Source organism: Triturus cristatus, chromosome 2_2 (genome assembly GCF_964204655.1).
Source record: "Triturus cristatus chromosome 2_2, aTriCri1.1, whole genome shotgun sequence".
Lineage (NCBI taxonomy): Eukaryota > Metazoa > Chordata > Amphibia > Caudata > Salamandridae > Triturus > Triturus cristatus.
In genome coordinates this window covers 1,092,221,928-1,092,246,385 of record NC_140582.1, presented here as the reverse complement: position 1 = coordinate 1,092,246,385, position 24,458 = coordinate 1,092,221,928, and the positions used below count along the sequence as shown (strand labels likewise).

The following is a 24,458-nucleotide window of genomic DNA, read 5'->3' as shown; positions in this document are numbered from 1 at the left end:
CAGTGGCTGAGGCTGAAGGTGCTGGAGCCTGGCGCAATGGGCAGTTGGAAGGAGAGACCCCCTGACTGCCCCCAGGACCCTAACAGCACCAGAAGAAGAGCCCAGGACCGGTGCGCAGGAGCAGTGGCCTCTGCGCAGGGAGAAGAGAGGCCAAGGAGGACAGCCAGGCGAAAGGCAGGCGCAGGGAGCCAGTGAAGACAGCTCCCCCGTGAATCCACCCTCTCAGAGACCCCGCGGGCGGAGGAGAGCGTTCCCAGTGGCTGGGGCTGGTAAAGAGGAGCATGAAGCTCCCCATAATGCCTTGCCAGGCATTTGGAAATCTGCCGTTTTGGTGCTTCGTGGCCCCCAGAGGAGGTGGGTCACCCTCACTTGTGAAAAGGTGCTGGGGGGAGCTGCTGGAGAAGTGCAGCCTCCGATCCCCCCCCCCCCCCCCCCCCCCCAGCACGAAGAAAAGTCCCACCCTCAGTGTCATGGGGACCTAAAGGAAACTACCCCTAAAGCAAAGTACCTGTGTAAGATGATGTTAAGCTAAATGGACTTATGTTGCTGGACCTTCCTGCTAGGGGGTCTGGCTGTATTAATGCAATCCCATGCTTTTACCTGTGATTCCTTTTAAAGTGAAGAGGCGCCCTGCAGGAGAAGTGTAGTTGCCAGGAGTACTTCTTTTGAAGGGACTGTAAGTCACATGTGTAAGGAGATGTCATAAGCCAAGTGGGGTTATGTTGCCAGACAGTCCTGCTAGGGTGTCTGGCTGTATATGCGTAAACCTGTGATTTCATCTGTGATGCCTTTAGGGGCTGTAATTGCAATGCATTCAAATGATCAACCAAGGTGATGAGTACTGTCATTCTAAAGTGTGCGTAAACATGGATTCTTGCTGCTGCGCTTAGGTGAAGACCCCAGACTGCTAGCCCTTAAGGTATAGAGGTGCATACTTTATGATCAGCAGGAGATGCTCAGTTAGGGTCGTGTCACCAAGGCAGGTGTACCCCTTTTTAGGTCTCGCCTGAGACAGCGCTTTAGCGCTGCTCTCGCGAGAGCTTTTGTTAAAGGGGGATCTGGAAGTGCAAACGAGTGCTTTTCAGGCCTCCAAATACAGTGCATGTGCGCTGGGCGCGCGCACCATTTGGCAGCCTGAAAATCACTGCCTGATCACTTTCACGGCCGCTTTGATGTCCTCAGTGAGCCGCGCGGCCACTGAGGACATCAAAGCGGCCGTTACCAGACCCCCTACAAATACATGCCCACAATTCTATTCACAGCTTGGGTGAACCTCTGGGGGTGGCACTGTTATGCTAAAGATGTTCCTTTGACACCCTCCGATGGCTGCAGGGTGGTCTGAAAGAGCTGTTGTTAGAGCTACGGTCCAGAAGCTCTGAATGGTTTTATGACGCATGGCTGTAACATCACAAAAGACGAGAAGGCGTGAAGCCACGGCGCTGCACGGACCTGCGACCCTGCCACACCGCAGAGAGGCACAAACAGAGGGGACGTGGAATGAGAAATTGCGTTTAAGCGATTCGAACTTTTTATTTAAAATTGAATTTAAACTCGCCTCATCCCAATCAACGGCAGCTTCAATGTAACATGCGTGTACACGCTATTTGCCCTGTCCCCGTTTTTTCAGCGGTGAACGTTGATTTGAGTAGTGTGCAGATTGAGAACCATCGCTGAAAATATCACGTTTCCCTTTGCGACCGAAGAGGTCTTAAATGATTGAGGGCCTGTGATTTCCAGGCTCTCTAGAGACTGCGTTACAGTTGCCTGTATACAATTCCCTCGGCCGCTAGGAGGAACACGGTGTGAACGTCAGGTGTGCATGCGTACACGCATCACGACACAACCCTGGCGGCTGAACATGATTCACAATGCGCGAGGAGCCTCTGATTATCACACAAGCGGGCCACGGGCAGACTGGAGGAGTAGCCGTGTTTGCTTAGTGCAGGGAGAGGGAAACACTGCTCTGTCATGGCATTGTATGCAACACCATAGCAACCCGGAGGCCTGCCTGGAAGCCAAGCGCGCAGGCAGGGGCAGGCAGGACGCGTCCAGACTGCTGCAAGTTACCCCAGTCTAACTCCCCGCTCTTGCACAAATGAAGGGTGTGCTGCTGAACGACCCCAGCGCCCCACGACCGCGAGACCACGCTTCCGCATAAATGAGACGGCTGGGAGACCACCTCGGACGGGCTGTCGCAGGGGGCTTCCTTCAGGATGTGCGAAGTGGCGACCCAGGCGCGCAACACCCATTGGACTCACAGGGCTTCAGCCCACCCCCACCCCCCCCCCCCGTCGTGTGTGGCAGCCCGGGCTGAGACAGCTTCCGGGCACACACACAGCCGCACCCGAGCACTTCACAGGTCATTAAAAGACCATTTGCATGTTAATGAGGCCTCGCTGTTGTTTCACCCCTTCTAAGAGCCCCTGCAGCTCCATTCTACCGATTGCTTAAAGTTTCAGGCCCCCCCCCCCCCCTGCGAAATTTTTTCTTAGCCCCCCCAGAGGGAGTCAAAAACACACGCTTCTCGGCGCTATTCGGGGGTATGTAGCGCTATATCATTTAAATCTCGCAGCGCTTCGAACAAGCATTTGCAATGCAATAGGTCTCGCAGTTATACGAGTTTGAGCTATTCGCATTATAAATGACAGTGCCTGTAATTTATGTTTTAAACCAAACTTAAATAAAAAGCATTGTCATTTACAATGCCAATAGCTCAAACTCCTATAAATGCGAGACCTATTGCATTGCAAATGCTTGTTAATGCTTGTTGAGGTAATGGGGTGGGTCGCTACTGGAATGGTGCCAGTGCGCAGGGCGCTCGCTCCAGGTTATGTTCAACCATCTGCATTGGGGGCAAGTTCATGTGCATACATGGGAGTGGTGGTGCTAGACCCCACCCCCCCCCACGGGAGGGGTGGAGATGTTACGCAATGTCACAAAGTAATTCCAACAGCTTATGTATATTTGTAAATTGGTGCATAGTATTGAGTAGTGTGTGTGTGTTTAATAAATGTACTCTTACTTTTATAAAGCAAAGTACAGACTGGACAATCAATTATTGAGTGTTATTTTTGCGCACCTGCAAATGGCGATTAGTAGCCCACACCACCTCCCTGGAGTAAGCCTCAGACTGTTCTGCAACTCTACCATCTGAGAGCCAGGCACTACAATTGGGTGTTTGGTTCCCAGTGAAGGACAAATGTGGTCATGTTATTTGTGCAGGCCTCACAGATGCTGCCTCGTTTTCCAACATTTATCCTATGCAACTAACAACCATTTGCAAAGTCAATAGTCCTGGGTTGTTGTAGGTATAATGTTACTTATTGTATTATATATCTGAATGCAGTGACAGAGGCAGCACAATAACGGTTGGGCGGCACACTATGCTAAGCAAAGTTTTTAGCTTACGTGTTTTTACGCCACGCCCTTAATTACATCAGGCATGTCCCTTTGAGAGACCCCCCAGTTTTTTCATCCCACTTAAAGCCCTGAGCAGGCCTAAAAGCACCATGCGTGCTTTCAGAATCACTAACATATATTAGTTACTCAGAATGCACACATGGTGGACATCTATGTACGTTCCCCCCCCCCTGTGTATCCAAGAAACCATCTTCAGAGCGGATAAGTGAACTATGATTATCAGTTTTAAAAAGTGGAGTAACCCTCGCCTTGGTAGAGCCAGCTTTGTTCTGCAGAGTCTTGCCCTGATGACCTTGAATAATTCTTAAACAGATTATTGCAAATAGCATTCTCCTTTCATTTATTTAAGCTGGGTAATGTGTGAGATTGTATTAGACATTTTTTGACAAATGTGGTTTTGTTTCATGCAGCATCCATAAAAAATGTTTATTTTAGATTCAAACAGGATCTTGGATATGAGAAATGAGAGGATGTCACAGTGATTATTTGCAGTAGTATTAGTGGGCTTCTACTGTGTTACAATATTGGAAAAATACATCACTATCCCTGAATATTAACTATAAACACATTTGGAATTTGAACCAGTGTGTCTGTGCACGGTTTGTGATCTGGCCAAAAGGACATGAGAAAGATGAAACTGCATCATAAATTCAAAGCTGATCCGCACAGAGGCCCTCAAAATACGTTTGGCCGAGGGCGCTCAAAGTCCTTAAGATGTCCCTGAGCTGCCACTGTGTAGTTAGTAAACAAGAGGTTCACTGGCACTGTGGAATGAGGCCGGTTGCCCCGTTTTCCTAATATATATATCAGTGTAGCTTTGTCGTGGTTGCATATGCTCTGCACTTTCTCATTTCAAACATGACACAACCATTGTACGCCAGTCACCAATACGAAGGCCACCCCCTGGCTGGACTGGCCTTAGCAGGCATCAGGCGTTTGCCTGGAAGGATGGGGGTCAGTTTTGGAGTAGTGGGGGCCAGTTGTGTTACTGGGGGCAGTTTTGCTGCAATTTGGGCCCTCAGTAACAAAAGCACCAGTGCTGGGGACCGCGTTTAAGCAGTAGTGCTTGACACTTCGCCTCCCCCCCCTCCTCCACCCCACCTCTGGTGGGAGCCAGTGTGGCAAAATTGCCAGCGCTACTTCGGGATCCCAGTCCGACCCTGCCTGCCCCATCAAACAGGCCTCCTCCGTTCCAGTACCTAGGTCATTTATTTGCACAATCAAGCAGGAACCCCTGTTGCTGCACCCACACACGCGGTCTGATTCTTGGCGCACATTGCCGTGGCTGTAGCGCACACTGCCGCACACAGAGGAAAAAAATTAGAGGGAACATTGCATGCAACCCATCTCTTTGAGTGGGTGTGCAACTCTGATCATGCCTCTGTCCATAATTCTTCATCCATAAATTCCACCACACAGACTGACTTGCAGGAAATGGCTTAGTCAAACGAAGGTGTACTCCATCCTTCCTGCTCCATCGAAGTATAGGTGATTTCACACAAAATGCATACACTTGGATTTCCATTGGTTTCAGGAGGGAGGGAGAATGAGAGCAGTATTGGAAACAGGTAGGAAAAGGAAGGATATCAGTTCTGACTACTAGTAAACCCTGTTGATGACTCTGCAACTGTAGGGACTAAATAAATACAAGACTCCTCCCAACGTGGGTGTGCTGCTCCCATCATTTAATTAAGATCTATTCACACATATATTTGTACTAGTGAGGCTAGCCATGATAAACAACATAGATTTCCACAGTAAAAGCTGGTAATCGTTCTCTACATGGTTTGATCAGCTGCTACTAGTCGTTGTCTTGGCCGATGCATGGGGCTGGTCGTCATTTTGAGTGTATCCCTACCACACATCAAAGTCTAGTACTCTGTCACTGAGCAACCTTCCAAATCATGTACAGCACCCATCAGGAGACTTGTTACCCGAATCGCTTGCACAAAAAAACGCGTGGAGTCGGTCAGTTGAAACAGAGATCTACTGAGCTGTGTCCCTAGGCCCAGAGCACTGCTCAAGGCCTCGCACATGGTCACAGATGATCTTAATGATGATATTACATCACTATTAAAATTTTTGATGATATCACTAAAATCATAATTATTTTTTTTTTTTCATGTTTGCTGACAGTGGGAATATTGCTGTTTAATTGAGTAACCATTGCAGGGACATCTACATGTTGTGGTAGTGCAACCTTCTCGCTAATTTTAATGACTGGTTATGTGTATTGGTGGAGTTTCAAAGACATCAAGCATCATCTTTAATCAGTTAAGATATTGGTTAAGACTTTGGTTATGAGTGACTTTTATTGACGAGTGCAAAACGGACTTTTTTGCTAAGGGTTTATTGTTAACTGCAGTAATGCATTGTTTTGATTGCTTTCCATGCTGCTTTAAACACTAATCTTGAATATGGGATTAAACAGGGAAGGTAAATTAAGGTTTGGGTATCTTATATCGTAAAAAAATGTGCTATGAAAATTGGCTCTTTTACAGAGCGTAGTTGAATGCCATGCCCTGTTCCCACCGTAAGGACGACCCACGAGGTATGGCCCAAAAGTAAAACCATGCACAACCTGCTGTACAAGGCTACATACAGTGTTTCTAGGTGCATGGGGCGTGGGCACAGATCATGGCCAAAGGTCACCCCCTACTCAACCAATGGCAGTGCACAGTGGTTCAGAGTGCCCTGGGAGTGGGCACAAGAGCCAAGTTCATGGCTTGCACCCATTGGTCACTGCACACAGCCAAAGGTAGAGCACAATGGTGCAGGGTGCCTGTATGAGGCATGGCTAAAACCCACACTCTGGGCAACTGTGCCACAATGTAGAATATGTTCAGATTAATATTGCTGTGCTGTCATTTGTATCAAAGTTTATTGTTGGTGTGCAATGCATAGTGAAGATGTAAATGTTAAAGTGATATGTGCTTTCACCTTCAGTTCAATAATTTGTGTCCAGGCGATCAATGCACATGGCAGAATGCCAAGTGCAGCTTGTTTTGGTGAGACCGAAGCTGCCACAAGGCTTGGGCAAACGCCATGCTATACCCCCAGTTTCTGACTCTACATGTTCGAAGGCCATTTTCTGTATGTTTACATGAGCAGTTAGCATGACACCTGTGCTGCACAACCATAGGCTGTGTATAGTGTGTTGTAGGCAGGCGCACACCTTGGTGTGCATGGCCATAGGCTGTGCACACTGGATATGTCAACATAGTTGGCTAAGTGTTGTGTTTGTGCATCGCAAAAGGCTAGGCCCTAAGCGTAAAACTCACCTTGCATGGCTAAAGGCTGTACATAGTGGGTTTTGTCCAAATGAAGGGTTATGGGTAATCAGTGTTTTGTTACTATAAGTGAGATGCCATAAGTGCGACTGCCATGTCCAGGCATGGGTCCCACGCTCACTCTATCATTGGACTCAAGCTGCACGACCTGGCGAGGCTCAAAAGGCTGAAACTGCTATGGGATGCTTGTGTTCTGTTCTAGAGAGGGCCTGGATTGGCATTTTGGGATGTCTTGTTCTATTGGAGCAGAAACAAGACTGATTTGCATGTGGCTGGTTTCTTTCTTGAGTGGCAGAATGAGCAATATGGTGGTCTGGAATGCATTGCAAGTAATTATCAGACCCTGAGATTAATTCAAGCTTTGCACCCATAACTTGTTTCCTTTTTACTAGTCACATAGAGGGTTGGGTGCAGCCAGACCCCGTGCACGCACCCTGCTGCGCACAGCCTAAGGCTACATCCAGTGGGTTAGATCCAGACATGGGATGGAGGAAGAGTGTGGCTTTCGTTCGGGCACTGCACCCATCCTTCCTGCCCACTGATAAATGAAAGGCACAGTTCTTATTTGTTCTATCAATGAAATAGTGTATATCATTACAAAACTCTAAAGATGAACTGCAACTTTAAAATGAGATTTAATGTTAAGTACTCAAAAGGCAAAGTGAGGAGTTAAAAATAGATTCCATAAACCGCAGTTGAAGAGCTTATCAATATCTATGAGAAAGTTAAAAGCCTGCCTTTTTGAAGTCTTCAGTTCTGCCTTCTGCACTTATCTGAAGACCTCCTGGCACAGTCTTAGTTAGTCTCCTCTGGTGTTTCTGAAGCAGAGGTTCTGCAGGCATTCTTGTGCCTCTAATTTGGTTGAAGGATCCCTGCGCAGTACTTGTTTATTATTTTATTTATGGTGTTTTATAAAGTGTGAACTAAACCCAAGGGTATCAGAGCGCTGTACATATGATAAACATAAATGAAGATCTGATGCATAAAAAGAACATCTAATAAAAACAAATATAAACTTTAAGGACTTCAGTAAGATATGGTATGTAGTAACAGAGTTATGAATAGACTATCTCCATTCCTCATAAATCCATGATTCTGCTTTGCGGCGGTTTCCATTTCAGGAACCCAGGGGACAATGTTTGTGTGAGTTCCACTGGGAATTGATGTGCTTCAGCCCTGTGTTGGTATTACAGTCATTGTAGCGGCCAATAGGCCAGGGGGCGGGCTCATCGTGACTTTTAAGAGCGGACTCTGTTCATCTTTTTCATCTCTTTTTTGAAGACATAGACTGAACCTTGGGTGTAGGGAGTTCCAAATCCTTCTAGGCGATATGGAAAAGGAGCGTGTGTAGGTTGTTTGTTTCCTGAATCTGGAGGGTTCTAACCTGAGAGTTTTTGCTTCTGAGTGAGTAATTGCCTCCTGAGATTGTTTCGTAAATTTGGGGGTTGTAGCCTGAAAGAGTTTGCGCCTCTGAGTGAGCGCCTCTGAGAGAGAGTTTGCTTCCTGAGATTCGGTTCTTTTCTGCCAGGTACTTTGGTCCGTTACGATGTAGAGCTTTATGCGGGAGCCAGTTGAGACCTGAGTGAAGGGGTAATGTGGTCAAAGCATCTAGTGCCCGTTACCACAGTCATCAGTTTGTTTCTTGCGTCACAAGCTTTAAAATAATTAACCAGGGTTTGCTCGGCCCATTCCGGCTTCGCCTAGCCGATGCCGGCTTCTGTGTGCTTACTGGTGTCTGTTCTTCAACCAGTCTCAGCCCCTTCCAATCCCGCTCCAGTGCTTTCACAAGTCTCCCCGCCTAAACCTTCTCCCTCGCTCTTCTTACATCTGCTCTCTTGCAGTCCTGATCTCTCTGTCACTCCCCCACTCTCTCTGCTTTCCTGCTACTAGATCTCCTCCTCTCTGCTTGTGCTCTTCTCGTTGCCACTCAGCCTTTTTCTGTTGGCTCTTTTGCTATGTTGTCCCTTATTTTTGCTTTGCCCTTTCTTTGCCTTCTCACTCATTCTTTGCCTCCTGTTGGCCTTCTCACACATTCTCTGCCCTTTTCTCTCAACTTTCTTACTCTTTCTTTAGAGCATCTACTGGACTTTCTCACTCACTCATTATTAGCTGCCTTTTTTTACATTCTCACGCATTCTGTGCTGCTTTTGTTCTTTATTTTCTCACTCATTCCTTGCTACTTTTTCCTGATTTTCTCATTTATTCCTCGCCTCTTTGACTTCTCACTCATTCTTTACTGCTTTTCGATTGCCTCCCACTCTTTGCCCTTTTTTGCTCTTTCTTTAATCTTTTACTCTCTTAAGTGCTTCTGCCACTCTTACCTCCTTCTTTCTCTTTTTCCACTCTTTGCTCCCCTTTACACCCCCACTGCGGATGCCGTTTCTGCCTCCGCTCCTGCACTGCACTCGCTCCCTGCCTCTTGCTTAAGCCCTGCACTCATAGAAACCCCCCTTCCGCTTGTACACTATGGTGGCCGCAGCACAGCAGAGCCAGGAACTCTGATCCTCACAAAACCCAGGAAACTACAAATCTACTCGTCCTGAACCCAGAGGGGCACAACCATAGTTGGTGCCGGGTGTCACTGACCGACGTTGTAAGAGCATTTTCCTGCTTCACCTGCCACTTATCCTGCACACCCACTCCCCTGCACACTCACGACCTCTACACTCTCTCCACCTGACAACCACTACCCTGAAACCCTTACCCCCTGCACCCCACCTTCTCCCTGCTCTGCCTTCTGCTCAACACTGGTTCCCTTGCTAGGCATGCCACTGAAGTCTAGGACCTCCTACACAACCTCTCTCCAGACCTGCTCTTCCTGACCGAAACCTGGCGGACTCCGCCACCCACCACCCCCACCCCCACGACAGCCACCAACATTGTGACAGCATTACCACCAGGAAACAAGATCTTAAGACAGGACAAACAGACCCAGAGGAGGAATTGCCGTCATTTTTAAAAAGCACATCCATTGTGCCACCACCGCTGCAAACACCAGCAACAGCATGGAACCCCTAATCTTCAAACTGCACATAATCAGCAAATACACCCTGAGCGGAACCCTCATCTACAACCTCCCAGACCATGTGCCAACTTTGTCAGCACCATCGTGGACTTTGTGACCACCCACCTGCTACTCTGCTCCAGCGCCTTCATCCTCCTTGGCAACCAACTACCACTTGGAGGACCACACCTACCCCAACACAAACAACCTCCTGGAAGACATGGCGACCCTCTGACTCACCCAGCAAGTCGACACACCCTCCCATGCCGCCGGACATCTACTGGACCCCAGTTTCACCACCTTCACTAAGATTTTTTTGAACAAGCCCATTCCACTCACCTGGACCGACCACACCTTAGTCCATTTCAACACGCCCATCCTAAACTGCACCCTTGAAATCTACTCGCTGAGAATGGAACAAGATCCCAGAAGAAACCTGGTCCTCAGCTCCAAAATCTACTCGCACAGCACCACAAAAATCTTGCTCGAAAACTTCCCTGGATCACCTCCTGCACAGACACTCTGGTCCACTCGAAACCACCCGCCAATACTACCAGAATAAGGTCACAAGCAAGTTGAACATAAGAACTTAGTCACAAAATGCCAGTGTAAGCAGCTCAAACACAGATATAGGCAGAGCCATTCCAACACAGACATGAACACATGTAGGTCAGCTGTCAAATGATAGGGTCAGCAAATTAAAGCCACGAAAAGAGTCGCTCTCATCAGCCATATCTAAAACAGCACCAACAACATTTTTGCCATTGTGAAGGACATCTGGTCTCCTGTAACTAGCACCACTTGTTACCCCATCTCAGGTGCTCTGCACCCATATGTCCCTCTTTTTCTGCAGCCAGATCAGCAACAGCTACAATAACTTAGTACCCCGTCTGCTCCCTGCCACCCTCGCAGCCCTCCTGCCCATCTCGCAGGAAACCACCTTCACTACCCAGTCCACCATCACAGAAGAAACCTCATCAACCAAGCAGTCTATAGATTGTGGAGCACCCTCGGAACCCTGCCCATACCACACAGGATGTCAAAACCAAATCAGATTACAGACAGGCCATTCAAACCTATAAAAAGCTTGTCCTGAAGGCCAAATCAGACTTCATTAAAGAAAAAATAGAATCAGCTAATGGTTGCGCTAAAAAGCTTTTTACCATGGTTAAAAAAAATCTCTAAGATTCCATAAACACAAATCCAGGAAAGTAGCCAGCAATTCTGTAATAAGTTAGCTGATGCCTTTCAACTAGAGCTTAAACCAAGTCTTCAATGCTTTTGTTCCTCTAAATACCCCGAGCACCAGCCTTACTCCTCACGCTAAAGCAGGTGGCTGCTCAACCACCACACTCCCTATCTTTCTGTCAATCACGCTTGACTGGACTACCAAATTAATTTCTTTAATCAGGTCCGTATCGCCCCCTCGACCCATGCCCACCTAAAATCTTGCATATGGTCCCTGAAACCATTGCATCCGTCCTCTGGCCCATTTTTTACCATATTATCACCACGGGGTATTTTCCCACTGATTGGTAAAAAGCCTCCATCCTCCCTTAAAGAAACCGAATCTTGATCCAGAGGACACTTCAAGCTATAGACCCATCTCTAGGCTACCATTCCTTGCTAAAGTCATCGAAAGATTCCTAAATGAGGAACTGTCCTCTTTTCTCATGGAAGGCGACATTCTGGACCACTCGCAATATGGCTTCCAGGCCCATCATAGTACCGAATTGGCGCTTGTTTCGGCCACAGAGGAACTTCGGCAAACCCTTGACAGAGGGGGTAGTGCTGCCCTTATCCTTTTGGATCTCAGTGTTGGTTGAGCGCCTTGCCTCACTAGGAATCGGGGATAAAGCACTCCTCCTACTTAGATCTTTTCTGTCCAACAGGATGCAATCAGTGGCACATGATGTATTAGTCTCCCCAGATTTCTCACTTCCCTGTGGAGTCCCTCATGGCTTATCCCTGACCCCCACTCTTTTTAACCTGTACGTCACCCTCTTGACCAAGCAAATAAGAAGCTTCGGTTTCTTGCTGGTGTCCTACGCTGACGACACACAGATTATTGTGTCCATCAACAGCCCAGCCACGGATACGGCATCTCGGTTTCAAAACTGCATAGGTAATATAGGGAACTGGATGCAGGCTAACTGTTTGAAACTAAATACGTCAAAAACAGAAGTCATGCTGTTGGTCATCACGCCAAGTATCCGGTCAGACAGCTGGTGGCCAAGTTATATGGGCTCTCCTCCAATACCAGCCAGCAAGGTAAAAAGCCTCTGTGTTCTCTTCGACTCCAGGCTCTCCTTTGAATCCCAGATTAACCAGACTACACCTGCATGTTTTTATATCCTTACAATCCTAAAAAAAAAAGTGCTTCCGTTCATCCCATTTGAACTAAGGAAAACAGAGTCATGGCCTTAATTGGCTCTAGGCCGGACTACTGCAACGCCCTTCTCACTAGTGCGAGTAAGGGCAGTATACATAAACTTCAGGTGAACCAGAATGCCGCTGCCAGAGTCCTGCTTGGACTTACCCGCTTTGACTCTGCTTCTAAGGCTCTTGCTGAGCTTCATTGGTTACCTATCGGCAAACGCATTCAGTTCAAAGCCTTATGTATTGCGTTCAAGGCTACACGTGGCAAGGGCCCTAGGCAATTGTCGCAACTCTTCAAGCATTACATCCCAGCCAGACCACTGAGATCCTCAGACAGTGGCAATCTGATTATCCCCAAGATGTTTAAACTAAAGTGGGGAGGCAAAAGCTTTGCATATACCACCTCCAAACTCTGGAACTCCCTGCCTACTTCTCTCAAAAATGAACCTAACCTGTTGCAGTTCGGGAAGCGCATAAAGACCTGGCTTTACTAAACTTACCTTACTAATCGACCTCACTGCCTGCGTGTCTATCCAGCACCTAGATACCCATGGGTCTGTGTAGCGCTTTACAAATCCTTCATTTCATTTAATTTAATCTTCACCAAAGGACTGGACCCCTTCAGGGCAGCTCAAACTCCGATCCTGAATGTCTCGATTAGCACGGCCACCTTCCTGGTCTCTTGGAAGCACACCACTGTTTTCCCCCTCCTAAAGAAACCTTTAGCAGACCACAGACACTACCCAACTACAGGCTGATCTCCCTGCTTCCTAACCCAGCAAAAGCCTTCGAGAAAATCATCAACAAATGGCTAGGCTACCAGCTAAGTGGCAACCACCTTTTCAACCCCACCCAATTCGAATTCAGGCCCAACCATACCATTGAGACCTTCCTTATAGCTGCCACTGACGACATAATGGACAGAGAAGACACCACTGCCCTCATCCTCCTCAACTTATTCATCACCAACGACAATGTCTCCCACCCATCTATATTCAGCGCCTCCACAAATCCGGCATACAGCTCATCCTTACCCTGCGCATGCCATGAAAGATCAGCCACCTGGACTATGGCAACGCACTCTATGCAGGAATTACCACACAACCCCTGAAGAGATTGCAAACCATTCAGAACTCAGCAGCCAGACTCATCCTCCACCTCCCCAGACGGACCCACATCACCCCTCATCTGGAGAAACTCCACTGGCTCTTTCCCCACAATAGATGGTAATTTAAGATACTGGCTCATACCTGCAAAGCCCTACTTACATCAGCCACTGCCTGAGCTTCCACCAACCCTCCAGACCCCTGCACTCTACATCCCTCTCCCTCGCTCACAAAGCAACAATGGAGGACGCTCCTTTTCCTACCTCACTGCTAAGTCCTGGAAGAGCCTCCATCTTCGGACCTCACCCTTCCACCAGGAATTGAGAAGCGGATTCAAGACCTGGCTGTTCACCTGATGCAACACAACCATCTTGGCTGTCAGTGCCTGGACACTCTTGTGGGTGATTAGTTGCGCTTCATAAATCCTGTTTGATTGATTGAATATCCAGCACAGAGCTGGATCTGCTTCTTCTTATCAGATCACACCTAGTCAGTCAACTTGACTCCCTTAACCTCATCTGTGGAGTTTCCCAAGGATCATTGCTCAGTCTTACTCAGCTCACTCTTAAGCACCTACATGACCCCACTTGTTAGCATTATCTGCAGCCATGTAAAGTAATCTTCTACGCCGATGACACTCGGCTGATCACCTACCTCTCAAACCAAACACCCAGACCAACTTCACCTCCTGCATCAAACTCGACACAGACAAAACGGAAGTTGTACTCTTCGGCAGATACACAACACTATGGATCCCCATCTGGTGGCTGGCACAACTTACACCCCCCACCAACCAGGCTGGCAACCCAAGCAAAGAACCTTGGCATAACGATTATTGACCAGCTCGCTGTGACCAGCCACGTGAATACAGCCTCCAGTTCTTGTTTCCACGCCCTCAAAATGCTGAAGAAAATCTTCAAATGGCTCCCAGTCAGTACACTCTGGATCATTACCCAGGCCATCATCGACACCAAGCAGAACCACGACAACACACTCTGTTGGAATGAACGCCCAACTGACCTGAAGAGTTGTGACCGTTCAGAACCCAGCAACCTGACTCGCACTCAGCCTTCCTCCCCACACCGATCTCGCCCCACATCACAAAGACCTCCGCTGTCTGCCTGTCCACAGATGGGCACTCTTCAAAACCTCTCTCTCTTCTCATACATACAGGCCGGACTCTAACTTGCACGCATTCCCCACATATGCAGAACCATAGCCGAGGTTGCGCCTTCTGCTACCTTCTGCCTAGCTTCCAAAGCCTGGAAGAACTTGCTCCTTCACATCAGAGCCACCTCCTCAGTACTTGTGCTCCGAGAAAACTGAAGAGCTGACGCTTCACCGAGACATAGCGTAGGCAGCGCCTGCTCAGGTGCACATGCAGGCATCATAGACCGAACCAGGCACATATTATTGCCAATCCCCTGCTTTTGTTGGGTGGACATTGCATCCAGTTACAATCTGCCAGTTTTCTTACAGTCTGGTTCACTGGTGTGACTGCCATCACTGGTGATGACAGACACATAGCAGTGGGCAGGTGGCACTAGGCACTCGAATGTCAGTACTCAGATGCACACTCTTGCCAGTTCCCAGTGACTTACACCTGCAGTGAAGCAGCGGGCTGACACTTCTCTGGAATCCACTGTGGACCGTCTGACACTTACCATAGATCTCGGATTTCCCTTCTCTTCTCCAGCCCTACATTGTGGTTTTGTGTAACAGGGGGTAGGATGTGTGACAAGATCGGAGAGGCTGAGCAGCTCCTCGAAGTTCCTCTTCACAGCACAGCTCTTCCTACTACCAGCGAGGAATCAAAAGATCTGGGGGACCGGTGGAGGGGGTATGGGGGTCCAATCCTGGTCATTTCCCTTGTGGCTAGTTTCAAGGGCAGTGTAGGGATTTTAGGACCCTTCACCTTTCTCCTTCCCTGCTCTACTGCGACACAAACCTGTGCCTCAGCAGATGGGCATGAGCACAGCCTCCTGAATGATGCAAGGATGCAGGCCTGGTGTTTTCTACATGACTATGGATGTGCCGCACGTGCCACAATTCAGAATATGCTGCATAATTTGCAGATTTAACAAAAACAAATCCGTTTCCAGCACAAACGAGTCAAACTTTATTAAAAACTCTGCAACGCATGTTGCCGCTGAATGGCAGGCTCTTTGCAAAGATTAACTGGCCAGCTTTCAGGCATTAATTAATGTATTCAGGTATCAAACGGATGCTAATGTGATAAAACATTTGCCCATAGAGTGTAAACTTATAATATCCTGAATGAACTAATGCTGCCACAAAATGTGACGCATTATGCTGCGTAATATGTATTTTCTTGCTGCATAATTTAGTCCGATCAGCTGCTTAATTTGATCCTCTCCTGTGACATTAGTTCAGTGGTCCCAGGCATGAGCAATGGCACAATGGAGTGAGGCTAATTTACACCGAGTGTTATTGCAGTAGTAAGAGGCTAGCTATCACACAGAGTGTTATTACAGTAATAAGAGGCTAGCTTACACAGAGTGTTATTACAGCATGAGGCTAATTTACACAGAGTGGTATTGCAGTTGTAAGAGGCTAGCTATCACACAGAGTGTTATTACAGTAGTAAGAGGCTAGCTTACACAATGTTATTACGGAGTGAGGCTAGCTTAGACAGTGTTATTGCAGTAGTAAGAGACTAGCTTACACAGTGTTATTACAGTAGTAAGAGACTTGCTTACACAGAGTGTTATTACGGCATGAGGCTAACTTACACAGAGTGGTATTGCAGTAGTAAGAGGCTAGCTTACACAATGTTAGTACGGAGTGAGGCTAGCTTAGACAGTGTTATTGCAGTAGTAAGAGACTAGCTTACACAGTGTTATTACAGTAGTAAGAGACTTGCTTACACAGAGTGTTATTATGGCATGAGGCTAACTTACACAGAGTGGCATTGCAGTAGTAAGAGGCTAGCTTACACGGAGTGTCATTACAGTAGTAAGAGGCTAGCTTACACAATGTTGATACGGAGTGAGGCTAGCTTACACAGTTTTATTACGGAGTGAGGCTAGTTTACACAGAGTGTTATTACAGTAGTAAGAGGCTAGCTTACACAGTGTTATTAAGGAGTGAGGCTAGCTTACACAGTGTTATTACGGAGTGAGGCTAGTTTACACAGAGTGTTATTACAGTAGTAAGAGACTAGCTTACACAGTGTTATTGCAGTAGTAAGAGACTAGCTTACACAGTGTTATTACAGTAGTAAGAGACTTGCTTACACAGAGTGTTATTACGGCATGAGGCTAACTTACACAGAGTGGTATTGCAGTAGTAAGAGGCTAGCTTACACGGAGTGTCATTACAGTAGTAAGAGGCTAGCTTACACAATGTTAATACGGAGTGAGGCTAGCTTACACAGTTTTATTACGGAGTGAGGCTAGTTTACACAGAGTGTTATTACAGTAGTAAGAGGCTAGCTTACACAGTGTTATTAAGGAGTGAGGCTAGCTTACACAGTGTTATTACGGAGTGAGGCTAGTTTACACAGAGTGTTATTACAGTAGTAAGAGGCTAGCTTACACAGTGTTATTACGGAGTGAGGCTAGTTTACACAGTGTTATTACAGTAATAAGAGGCTAGCTTACACAGAGTGTTATTATGGAGTGGGGCTAACGCACACTGTGTTATTACGCAATGAGGCTAGTTAACAGTGTTATCATGGATTGAGGGTAGCTTCCACAGAGTGAGGCTAGCTTACAGTGTTATTAGGGTAGTAAGAGGCTAGCATACACAGAGCGTTCTCACAGAGTGAAGCTAGCCTACACAGATTGTGTAAACTAGCCTCACTCCCTAATAACAATGTTATTACAGAGTGAGACTAGTTTACAAAGGGTTTTATAAGGGAGTGAGGCTAGCATACACAGAGTGTTATGACGGAGTTCACAGTGTTATTACGGCATGAGGCTAGCTTACACAGAGTGTTATTACGGCGTTAGGCTAGGTTACACAGAGTGTTATTACGGTAGTAAGAGGCCATCATCCTCTAGCGCTACACTTGCAACAAGATTACAAAGAAACTTATAAATGGCTGCTGATGTCTCTGTCCAGTGTCTTTAGATGGCTGCTCTCTACATAACAGATTTTTTAAAAGTATTTAGCTACAAGATCCAGCTATTTAAATGTGACCAGGGACATGACTGTTGTCATTTTAATACTGAAATGGGGAGCAATCTGTTGGAAACACGGAGTACGAACAAATAACATTTGCAACAATACCTCTTAGAACCAGGATGTGCTGGTGTAATGGTGATGAAGTGCTCATGCAATGTGAAAACCGTGCTAATATTAAAAACAGTAACAGATTTCGCTATGATAATTTAGAAATATCTTTGCAAAAAACTTGGCTACGGTCCATTTGCCAATATCCTAATAGTGGTGGGGCACTGACATAAACTGTGTCGCAACCAGATGTCAGTAGTCCACATTCTGTTTTCTAAAGCGTCAACGTTTTGACCCTCTGATCAATATGTGTGACTCATTTCATCCACTTGGGTCTTCCTCAGGACCAAAACAAAAGAGTAAGCCATTAAGAACTTAAGGTTGCAAATACGTGCCACAACTGATCGCCCAGAGTACTGTGGCTCTGCAAACTGGGCCAACTACACCCTTTCTGGTCTTGATCTCAGAGTAGCAAGGGTGAACACTCCAAGGCTTCTTAGGGAGGTAGTATGGGGGTAGAGACTCAGTACTCACACAATCAAACCACATAGATGCCTCAAAGTAAGCCCAGCTTAATGCTAGCCTTTTTAGATAAAACTAGGCATTTTAACCACAACAGTATGTAATATTGTACTTTTGGAGTAAACCGCTTTTAGGTACACACTACAGGGTTCTCTACAAAACAAAAACATGGAAATAATCTCATTTAAAGTTCAAGTGCAGGCTTTTTTGCAGTGGAGCAGCTTCCTGGTGTTCTCAGGTGCAGGCTCAATGTGTTGCAGCAAAAATTGGCTTGCAAGGTCTCATTGACAAGTTATCAGAATATATCAACAGCCACGGGATGTCAATAAACGAGAAGAAAACTAAGGCCATGGAAGTAAGCAACAGGGTACAGAAAAAACACAAATGGAACTTACTTGGTCGACAAGTGGAGCTGGATAAAACGTACAGATACCTTGGAGTACTATTTGACGGCAAGGACTCCTTCCTCCATCACAAGCTGGACCTGCAGAGGAAGGGTAACAATCTTCTCCTTGCATTCTGTACTCTACAGAGATCACTAGACGGCCCAAAATACTTGCCACTGCTAAAGGTAATGGATGGATTAAACCCAGATCTCTGACTGGGGTGAATGTTTGATTTTTTTTTTAAAGCATTCAGTCCATTATCTCTTCTTTTTGCTTTTGTTGTCCTAAGTGGGCTAGGTATGCCCAGATGTGGGTCCTGTGCTCACTGTGACCTTGGATTCAAGATAGCCTGGCTGATATGGGGTGATACCCCAAAACCGGTCCTTGGATGCTTGTTTCTAGTCCATGGGCAGCCTGGCCTGGCAGTTCGGGCTGGACGATTCCCATGGGGAGCAGGGTCAAGACTAAGTTGCATATGGCTGGGTCGAAACTGGGGTGGCGTGGTGAGCAAAAGAGCAATGGATTAAACCCAGATCTGTGACTGGGGGTGATTTCATTTTTTTCAGCACTCCCTCCATCATTTGTTCATTTTGCTACTGCCAAAGTTAATAGCAGAAAAACTGCCCCTGAATATCTCCTATGGATGCGAGGCTTTACAAGGGAGAGATGTGACAATTTCAAATCTAATCATCACGAAAATATTTAGATCGCTCTTTCATCTTCCTCGCAATGCTGCATCAGCCCAGATAAGGCTCGAGTTTGGTTTGCAAGGAAAGGAGCCTACATTAAAAAATGGAATAAAAAATAAAGTCACTGATGGATAACCAATTATGCCAGGCTCTCTGGCAAGAAGTTCAAACAAACGTGCCTTCCCGGCAGTACCTAGATCTGGCAATTGATGAATTGGTCAGTCGACCATTATGGGAAAGGCCTTGGCCTCCACAGTCATTTCAAAAAGTGATAAATAAAAATTTCCATGTTAAAAAACAAAGAGGCTCTCTCAACTAAATCCGAACAAATGGAGGATCTTAAGCGAATATAAAACTAGTAGGTTCAAGGTTCAAAAACACTTTATTCCGATAACGTCGTATCCATAAAAACGCAGTAACGTAACAAGTTTTAAAATGCACAGAAAGAGAATCATAGTAAAATCCATTAGCAATATACATAAAAAGAGCACAATAACAAGATAAGTCAAATTAAACTCATGTGTACACAATACAAAGACTCCAGGATTAGACATCATCTGGCGTGCTCGAACGGCAATTCTCAAGCAAGTGCCTGTGCGGAAAACCAACTCATCATCAGCCAAGGTAAGTAACCTCATGTAAGCATTTTCTAGACTAATGGGCACGATCTTTTTAAATAACGGATTTAAAAGCCACTTAGTATATTTTAAATAGTATTTACAGAAGAACAGAATATGTAAGATAGATTGACCACTCTGGCCATCACATGGGCAGGGTGCATTGTCAAGGTTAGGGTGATGGCCGAGGGGGGAACATAATACAAATTTAAAAGTACCTGCCCTTAGACGAATAAAAGACTCCTTTCCCAATGGCTCTTAGACAGGGTAAGATAATTGGCCAGGGGATGCACAGGCTGTTCGATGGTCATATAGCTAAAGACGAGGGATTTTTTAGATTCCCTTTCAATCCTTTCCGTTCTGTAAAGTGAATAAGGTGCACTCCTCAGGTCATTCTTATGCATAGTCTCGGCTGTGCTAGGATTAAAAAAGACACTTCCTTTATTAACGCTACATAAACTTCGATACACCCCTGACAGCCATGGAATATCCTTCCCTTTCTCGCACCCAATACAATCGCTTATGATTTCAATAGTTAGGTATGCGGCCGGATTCTTCCATACAGATGGCTAGAAGAGGGCCGGGCGGGCCCTAATAAAGTCCTCTATGAAACTTAGGTTAAGTTCCTTAGGGCAAGGATATTGGGGTGTGGAGATCGGTACGCCTAGTAACTTCCTGCAGAATCTGTTCTCTTCTTGTTGGATATGAAAACTCTTGGCAATACCCCAGACCTCAGCACCATACGTGGCTATTGGTGCACATTGTGATTTAATTTTTTTTAAATAGCTAAAATAGCACCTGTTCTCTTTGGGCGTGGGAGACTAAGGATCGAGTTAATGGCCTTTGAGAACTTGCTCCTTGAGTGAACCATGTGCTCAGTCCAGGAGCCATTCACAGGAAAGACCACCCCAAGGTAAGGGAAAGTGGTAGTGCTAGTCAATTTCTGGTTGCCCACCGATATAGAACTCAGTTGGCGTTTCCTAGGACCACAAGACATTATAAAAGATTTTTTTTAATTGGTACTTAAGTCCAAACTATCCATGTAGTTACCAAAACCCTGCACTAAAATGCGTAAAGAATTGGGAGTGCGGCCCATAAGGACCGCATCGTCCGCATAGAGTAGTACGGGAAGTGTTTTACCATTGATTTTGGGGACATCTGTGGGCATTGGTTTTAATGTTTTATGCAGTCCATTAATATAAATAATAAAGAGGAGGGGGGCTAGAACACAACCATGTCTAACCCCCCTGCCTACTTTAATGGCCTTAGTAACTTCACCCCCGCTGCTGATCCTAACCAGAGTCTTAAGATCTTTGTGGATGTGCGCCAAGAGGTGCACAAAAGGCTCATTTAATCCATTGGCCAAAAGGATAGACCAGAGCTTTGAACTATTGACATGGTCAAAAGCAGAGGTCAAATCCTTAAAGGCCAAATAGATTGGCGAGGCCCGCGCTATGGTGTATTTGCCCATGACAAAATTAAGGTTTAGGCATTGTTCATTGGTGCCAACTTTACTTCGAAAAACCCAACTGACAAGGCTCTAAGATACCGCTTTCCTCGGACCACTCTAATATCTTATTGTATAGGACTTTACCCAAGAATTTTATGGTGTTGTCTATTAGGGAGATATGCCTATAACAACTGGGTTGGGGACGATCCCCCTTTTTAAAAATAGGAACAATGATGCTCGAGGACCAGGTGCTAGGTAGCGGAGCATACGCTAGATTATTAAAAACATTTAAAAAAGAGCTGCCCAAAAGTCTGGTTTGCATTTGATAAAGTCAATGGGTAAGCCGTCTGGGCCAGGAGCTTTATTGCACACACTCTGTTGGATGGCTTCTTCCACCTCAGACAGGGTTATCTGTATTCTAGTTGATGGCCCAGACTCAAAGAGGTCCGCCTCTTGTATGGGGGCGGCATAATTATTTGTAAAATGGTTTACCCATGACTCACTTGTAATGGTGCAGCTAATGGGAGTTAATAGCTCCCCGATGGATCACAAGTCTTTCACAGCTGTCCAGAATGTGTCACCCTTTTTTGAGCTGGCGGCTTTCGATAATGCTTCCTAGCGGTCTTTTAGAATTTCACCTTTCCGATTGATGGGCCGCTAGGGAGGCTGGGAGGTGTAGTCCTCCTCCTCTTCACCCCGGTGTCTCGCTCACACCCACGAGCGTGAAGCAGGGCAAGGCAGTAAGGCGGCGGCAACAAAAACTATGTAAACCCCAGTCCTACCTAGAGGCTGGTTGGTCCAGGCAGCTAAAAGCTTTTTTTTATTTTTTTTTTATCAAGCACCGATTCAGCCTTTTCTCAGGTCTTGCTCACACTGTGCCTTGACTCGGTGACACTCAAAACGTTTGTTGCAGACTGTTTAAAACTAGAGAGGAGAACATTATCCACATAACGTCTTTGTGCTGTTCTGCTGAACGAGAGGCGGGGGCTGCTAAGAGTGCTTTTTAATCGGTGAGGCATACGCTCATGCAGACAAGCTGTGATTGCATGCCTTAAGGCAACGGACATTACCTTGAACTGTAATTTCACCACATTTTTTTAAGCTTGCGGCAAAAAAGCTGAAAATCTGCGAGTCACTGTCATTTAAAATCTGTTGTCTTTCTTTTAAATGTGACCATAGATACTGCTACAATTGTAACGTTTGGAATTTTTCCTATATGCTTGTTATACTTTTTAACTCAACCATGGGCGTCCGCAGGGGTGGGGGCAAGGAGTGGCGCTTGCCCCTCCCTCCTCCCCCCCTCCCCCCCTCCCCCAGAGAGCCCCTCCTTGCCCCCCCTGCGGCCGCCCATGCTTTTACGAACGCCTTTTGTCCGTAATTCCGGACCCTGCAGGGAGCAGAGGTGTTCCCTGCCAGAGGCCTCAACTCCGTGATGGGGCGCCTAGCACTCCTCCTCGCAGCCCCTCCCGCCCATTGTCTTTCTGTCTGTGGCTTATTATCACAAACAGAATGACAATGGCCAGTTTGAGCTGCGCGCCACAAGCATGAGTGGTTAAGTCTGTACACCAAGACCTCCTTCTAACACTGTGTAGCCTGAGAGCAAGGAGTCTTCTGAATGAAGTTCTGGGGGGAGTTGATGCATTATCCTCCCATGTCAAAAACTGAGGTTGCGTTGCAGCATAGCCCGGATTTCAGATCCCACTAAAACGTACACAGACTTGTGTCAATAACATATCTATCTGCCAGTATGCACCCTATCATGTCTGGCAGGACGTCCCGACCCTGTGTTTCACTGCCTCATATTCCACTGTACCCCACTCCCAACGCTCACTGCCTTATATCCCTCTGTACCCCACACCGCGTGCTCACTGCCACAACATATCCCTCTGTATCCCACTCCTCACACTCACTGCCTGATCGCTCACTTTACCCTGCCATTCATCTTCTACGTGTTCTCTCCCCTTCCACTCGTTCTACCTCTGTTCACCCCCTTACTTCTTTTAGTACCTTACTCCTTTCTCAATACTTCTACTTCTTTTCCTCTTAAGTAACATCTCTCTGACACATCTCTGCACTTCCTTTATATCAACGCACCCCTCTACCTCACCTGTCTACTTCAGTCTTTATTATTCCCTCTTCCTCAGCTGTCTCTACCTGTCTCCGACACACCTCTCCCTCTCTCTACCTGGCCCTTTCACGTTTTACGACTGCGTTATTCTCCCCTCTCCAGCTTTGATTGACCTGTCTCTGCTCCTGAATCTTTTTCTTCTACACCTCACTTCTTTGTCTACCCTTCACCCCTCGCTACCCTTCTTTTTGCCTCACTACGGTCTTTACCCGACCCACCTTTCAGAGCCTCTTCCCATTTCGCCTCCCTTCCTCACAGCACCCTCCTAGCATGCATCTGTTTCTCCCCTCACCGCCATACCTGCCTCTACCCCTCCTTACCTTTCTAACCAGCCTAACTTTCTACCTTCCTGTTATTCCTGGTAGTGAACCTTTCATTTCACCCCTCCGGTTGTATTACCTACGCATTCAAATTGAGTAGGTCATTGCTCTGCTCCCAACCCGACATCGAGACCCAGTCCCCTAGCCTTTCAACATGCCCAGATATAACAACAAGCATTGGCATAGCCAATAGGTCTCGCCTTTGGAACCTGCTGCAGAACTAAATACTTATAATGTCCTAAAGGCGAGACCTATTGGCTGTGCCAATGCTTGTTTTTCTCAGCTTGGCCTGAGCATTACCCGATCCTGATTGTCTGCCATTTTAGCCCCGCCCCTATTGATTAACATTAGCCACGCCCCTTCATTTGCCAGGTTAGCCCCCCCCCCTCTGGAAAAATGTCTGCGGACGCCCATGAATGCAACCTGCTGTAGCAGGTGTTATGTAGAATTAATGCCCTGCTACAGTTTTAATCATTATATATATATATAGCGACAAATTCAAGTTTGGCACCAGAGTTGCAGTTGTGGACACAATCTTGACGTCTATGTATGTTAAGTCACTTGCACTTTAAACTGTTTGCTAAGAGCAGCTCAGGCTGAGATATTGATGCCATCCATGTTACCAGGCGCTTGCGCTCTATACCCTACGTTCTGAGCCTTATCCGCTGCTTTAACTGTGCCTCATAAGACGATCAGTGTGTAAAAAGAGATGCTGCTTATTTTCTTGTCACATCTTAATTATAACATTTTAAATCATGATGCTTGGCACTTCAATGGACTTAAATATCTAAATAAAGTATTTTTTCAGTCTGGTCTGCTCGGAGAAGTGTGAGGATTTACAGGGCCCTTGATCACTAATTTGACCTGGGGCACAAATGAGAGCTCTGCATCAAACGTGGCTCCTAGGTTAGTTGGTTTCAGTGAGATGGGCTTTGATGCGCCTTCTCTAG

The 24,458-nt window shown here is 46.5% G+C and overlaps 1 protein-coding gene across 3 annotated transcripts in view; it reads left to right on the top strand.

Annotated features, from left to right (window-relative positions):
- KRCC1 (lysine rich coiled-coil 1) overlaps positions 1-24,458 on the top strand; it is a 304,687-nt gene that overhangs the window by 190,240 nt on the left and 89,989 nt on the right. The gene's annotated exons all lie outside the window — the stretch shown is intronic.